This window comes from Rhinopithecus roxellana, chromosome 3, assembly GCF_007565055.1.
Source record: "Rhinopithecus roxellana isolate Shanxi Qingling chromosome 3, ASM756505v1, whole genome shotgun sequence".
Taxonomy (NCBI): domain Eukaryota; kingdom Metazoa; phylum Chordata; class Mammalia; order Primates; family Cercopithecidae; genus Rhinopithecus; species Rhinopithecus roxellana.
In genome coordinates, this window is record NC_044551.1 from 105,752,357 (window position 1) to 105,758,214 (window position 5,858).

Below are 5,858 nucleotides of genomic sequence, written 5' to 3' on the forward strand. Positions count from 1 at the left end.
GCAAGAGTAGCACATGACAAATTATTATTCATAGATTAACACATCACGGTAATATACATCATATTATGTAGAACAAGGGGAAAATTGTTGTCAATTTGAATATGACAAATCATTGACTTTAAAATTCATCCCATATCAAGGATGTTAAACTGTGAAAAAAGATAGTATATTGTTATAATAGGCAAATTAATGAATCTTAAAGATGCTGTATGAGTCAAGGTTCTCCAGAGAAACAGAACTGATAGGATACATGTAAGAGGAGTTTTATTATGGGAATGGCTCACAGGATTATGAAGGCTAAAGAGTCTCAGAATACACTGTCTCCAAGGTAGAGAACCAGGGAAACTATAGTGTTAATTCAGTCCAAGTCTGAAGGCCAGAGAACTGGGATGCCTTGGTGTAGTCCTGGAGTCCAAAGGCCTGAGAAGCAGGAGCTCTGACGTTCAAGGGCAGGAGACGATGGATGTTGCAGCTGAAGAGAGTGAATTCATTCTTCCTCCACCTTTTTGCTCTACTTGAGCAAGATCTCAACAGAATGGATAATGCCTACTCACATTGGTGAGGGTGGATCTTCATTACCCTGCCTACCTATTCAAATGCTGATCTCTTTGGGAAACACTTTCACAGACACACCCAGAAATTATACTTTACCAGCTATCTAGGTGTCTTTTAACCCAGTCAAGTAGGTAAATAAGATTAACCATTATAGATGCCCATACTCGAATCCCCAGAAAATGTGAATATATTATGATAACATGGAAAAAGAAACTTTGAACATGTAATTAAGGTCACTGAACTTAAATTAAGATGACTGTGGATTATCCAGATAGGCTAGGGAATAACATGAATTCTTAAAAGGAGAGAAATTCTCTGACTGGAAACAAAAGTGATGTGGCAGGAGACTTGAACAAGATTCCAAGGATAAGAATTCAGTGTGCCATTGCTCTCATGTAGAGTCATGTGATAAGAGACACCTCAAGGACCTAAGGGTAGCTCCCAGCTGACAGCCCACAAGGAAACAGGGATTCCTTTCTCCATCTACATGCAACCAAATTCTGTCAAAAACATAAAAAAGCTTGAAAGCAAATTTTCCTCTAGACAAGAGCCCAAGCTGACTGATGCCTTAATTTTGGCCTTATAAGACCCAGACCGGAGAAAACACCTGAGCCCACTCTGATATTTGACTTGCAGAATTGTGAGACAATAAATGTATATTGTTTTAAGCCATTAAGTTTGTGGTAATTTGTGACAGCAGCAATAGAAATCTAATATGATTACAGAGTAACGAAATAAGGCATATGAATTCAGGACAATTAAGTTATAAAATCTGAAATTTACAAGATTTAGAGCTGACTGACTTTATGAAACCAGGGATGGGATAGAACAAATTTTATATTAAAGTAAATGAGGGGAAATCCCTGGAGTTTTAAAATCAAAATGTAATGTTATAAATTGTAAAGTTTTAATTTATAGGCTACAACTACATTAGAAACTTAAAGCTTGCATATTATTTATATTTAAAACTTTTTCCTTGTCTTCCACTGATTTTATAAATTACTCAGTTGTTTCTGTAAAATATGCCTTCCTACTGGGACATATCATTTGACAATCTAAAGTAATAAAAAGTTGTGTGTTTCTGCTTCACTGGATGAAATACAGATAAAAAATAGAAATGTAAATTTACTTCTGAGACAAAATTCTAAAAGGTAATTAAAAAAACTAACAGCTATTATAAATGTACATTTCAAGTTATAACTTTTAAAGTGTAGGAGAATTACTCTGAGATTGTAAGTTAAATAAAAGAAATGCTTATAAAAATATGAGTAGGTAAGTTGATTAACAGACCTAAGAAGTGATCAAGTTTTTCAAATATTATTGCATCCTGCCATTTAATTACTGCATCATTCAACTCAAAGAAGTTGCAAAACTTTTTCCATCTTATACTTCTCTAATCATAGGTAAATAATTTCAAATATGCACTACTTATTCCATGGCATCTCATATTTGATGATACCTTAAAGACATCAGCTTGTATTCTTATCAAATCCTGTTTAATATGCCTGAAAATCTACCTGAAAACGTAATGTGAATTGGCAAGAGACAGAACACAGCCTGTCAAAATGAGATGACTTTAAAAAAGAAGGTCCCCACAAATAAGAACAATGATTCTAAACCAGGAAATTATTTAAGTGTGGTATTCCTTAATAGGCTTTAATATGAATATTATGTCTAAGGGCCTACTAGTATGCTGATCCTCTACATAGTGGTTGGGTGAAGTGTGTGTTCCATTTTGCTTCTACCCTTGTCTTGTATTTACCTCTCAAGATAGCTCAGCCAAAACAGATGATAGGCATGTATGCCAGAGCAGGGGGTAATGGAGTGCTTTTAATTTTTTTCTCTTAAATTCAAAGATCTGAGGGAGCTACTTTGATAAATTAATTCATTTGGCAATTACTTCCACCAAGTTCGTTCTTAGAAGAAATACTAGTGAATCAGGGAATTCAGTAGTTCTTTCTAGTAATTTATTTAACACAATGATGATGTTGACTGGAGATGATCTGACATTATGCTGGAATATATTATTGCTGGAATATATTATTGCTATGCAAACACATAGAAGCAAAATTCTTTTAGCTAAAAGATTTGCCTACATATTTGAATATAAATGTTTATTTGGTAATGATATTTAGCGTAAGGCATATAGGAAAAATTACTTTAATAACATATATACATATAATAAATTAATATAATTATAATAATTTCCTATTAGATAACTTACTCATCATTTTATTACCAGCACTTAAACACAATACCCAGAACAAATGATGGGTGCACAGATGCTGAATAAACTAATGACAGTAACCCTCTCTGTGTTTTAAGGCAATACATTCTATAAACAATGGCAGTAGCAGAAAACACCGTGTAGGCTTGGTCTTCCACAGTGCTGACTTTCTGGACTTATAACTTGAAAATGAGTCATGGCTCAAAAAAGAAAGAACAAAGGAAAGAAGGCCAACTGGAAAGGTCACAAGGTATCTTGTTGAAAGTCACAGACCTAATTTTCATTTTCCATTCTTCCACTTATTGTTGGTTGATCTTGGGCAAGTAGTTTAGCTCCTCAAGTTTATTTTCCAAATTTTTAAGTTGTGATGATAATATCTAATGTATAAGAGTGCTTTGAAGATTAAATGTAATATTATTATCTTGTACTATGTCTAGCATGTAAATCTAAAATAAATGATTATTATAAATAATTCAAACTAAATTAGCAAAAATAGTTTTTAGCTTACTTTGTAATCAATGTTTAAGAAGATATCTTTCATTTCTTTTCCTTGTTAAGTGGAATTCTTTCACTAACTCCTCTTGAATCTTCACTGATTTGCATTATGTCTCACTAATATAGAATGAAGCCAACCATTACTGATTGCATTATGATTAACTTTGCTAGTTTGTCATTTTCAAACAGTGAAGGATTACATGGCAATGATACCCCTTAATTAGTTAAACATTTATCATTTATAAATTTGAAGGTATATTATATCGCAATGAATTTAAATGTATTATGAGCCCAAAAAAGCTAATTCTCTTGTTCATGGATGTGGGATATTTGAAATTGCATTTATTATGGAGTTATTAAGTAAGGGAGAGTTACCACTTTCCGGAAACACAGACCAAGTAGTTCTGTGAGAAGACTATGTCTGTATCTATAGTCTGAATTTGTCAGTGGTAAAGTAAATGAGAGGGTCATGGTCCATAGTGAGACCTGGGAAAATCTCATCAAGGTAAATACAGCTAAATTATGCTATCAGCCTTCATTCCATTTCTTTCTATATTTTTATCCCCAGGAGTAACAAAATACTTAAAACAGACTTTCACCACTCTTACTGTTCGGAAGCTTTGCCTCATGTTGCCTAGAATCTGCTGTCATAGAACATAGGCTTTAGAGCCAGTTTTGCCTTGCAGTTACTTGATTGCAGAAGCCTATACACACTGAAGATAATTTGTAACTACTCATTCTCTTTTTTTAATGAAAACCTCTGAATTACTTTATTCATTCATTATTCAGAAGGTGTATTTATCGTGTGTGTGTGTGTGTGTTTCCAATATAAAAGAAGTATAGGCTTAGTGATAAGAATACATCCAGTGAACTTCATGCTCATGCTCGCTGCAGGGGTCAGAGGTCAGGGCGAGCGTCTCGCGGGCCGTAGGAGGAAGATGGCGGTGGAGTCGCGCGTTACCCAGGAGGAAATTAAGAAGGAGCCAGAGAAACCGATCGACCGCGAGAAGACATGCCCACTGTTGCTGCGGGTCTTCACCACCAATAAAGGCTGCCACCACCGAATGGACGAGTTCTCCCGGGGAAATGTACCGTCCAGCGAGTTGCAGACCTACACTTGGATGGATGCAACCTTGAAAGAACTGACAAGCTTAGTAAAGAAGTCTACCCAGAAGCTAGAAAGAAGGGCACTCACTTCAATTTTGCAATTGTTTTTACTGATGTGAAAAGACCCGACTATCGAGTTAAGGAGATTAGCAGCACCATGCCTGGCAGAAAGGGGACTGATGATTCCATGACCCTGCAGTCGCAGAAGTTCCAGATAGGAGATTACTTGGACATAGCAATTACCCCTCCAAGTCGGGCACCACCTCCTTCAGGGCGCATGAGACCATATTAAATTCTATTTACAATTTCTTGAATTTATTTTTCCGTCAGTTATGTACAATAAACTTACTCTTTTTCCTCCCCTGATTATTACCATTAAGCCTTTAAATTCTAAAATTATAACGCATCATCTATTTAGGAATTAGATTCAGATGTGCTATTGTATGATTACTAATGGAAAGTCTGTATGTTTCAAGCCCTTCTGTAAAATATGAAGAAAAGTGCTCTTGGCCGGGCGCGGTGGCTCAAGCCTGTAATCCCAGCACTTTGGGAGGCCGAGACGGGCGGATCACGAGGTCAGGAGATCGAGACCATCCTGGCTAACACGGTGAAACCCCGTCTCTACTAAAAATACAAAAAACTAGCCGGGCGAGGTGGCGGGCGCCTGTAGTCCCAGCTACTCAGGAGGCTGAGGCAGGAGAATGGCGTGAACCCGGAGGCGGAGCTTGCAGTGAGCTGAGATCCGGCCACTGTACTCCAGCCTGGGCGACAGAGCGAGACTCCGTCTCAAAAAAAAAAAAAAAAAAAAAAGAAGAAGAAAAGTGCTCTTAGCATTCTGTGTAAAACTGTACTGTTAAATATATGTGTGTAATCAAAAAAAAAAGAAAAAAGAATATATCCAGTGGATACATATTTCCCTCCCAAATATAACATACCTTCCTAGACACAAAATATAGCACCCAAATATGATAGCACCCTCCTAGACAGAAAATTCACAGTCACATCGTTAAGAGAACATAACTATTTTTAAAAGGAACGTTAAAGCAAAATGTTAAATACAAAACAAAGAATGGTTTCCCTTTTATTCACACTGCTTACCAAATGGAATATATTTGAATAAAACAGTGCCTTGACTACTTGAAAGCATTGATTGAACACTTTGGCACAGCCACGCTTTAAACACTCAATACATTTGTCAGGTTCTTACACCATGTTTTTAATTTCCTTCTGTCTGTAGCTTTAGTTTGTTGGGGTTTTCATACAAAAATAGATAAAAATAAAGATATAACACAGTGTGATGCTGTTTCATTATGTTTTATGTCTTTGCATTACTTCTAGAATTTTACTGTCCAAAAATATAACATTGAGAAATTAGAAGCTTATGAATCAAAATGTCTTATGTGATATTTCACTAAATTACAATGAAAATGGAAAGCAGAATTCTCCATTTTTAACTGTATATTAAAAATTGTCT

The 5,858-nt window shown here is 35.7% G+C and overlaps 1 pseudogene across 1 annotated transcript; it reads left to right on the forward strand.

Moving 5' to 3' along the window:
* The first annotated feature begins 4,158 nt into the window (after positions 1–4,158).
* On the forward strand, positions 4,159–4,742 carry LOC104654584 (annotated as a pseudogene). The gene has a single exon (XR_004056367.1). The product of XR_004056367.1 is annotated as a histone deacetylase complex subunit SAP18 pseudogene (transcript).
* Positions 4,743–5,858: the final 1,116 nt, after the last annotated feature.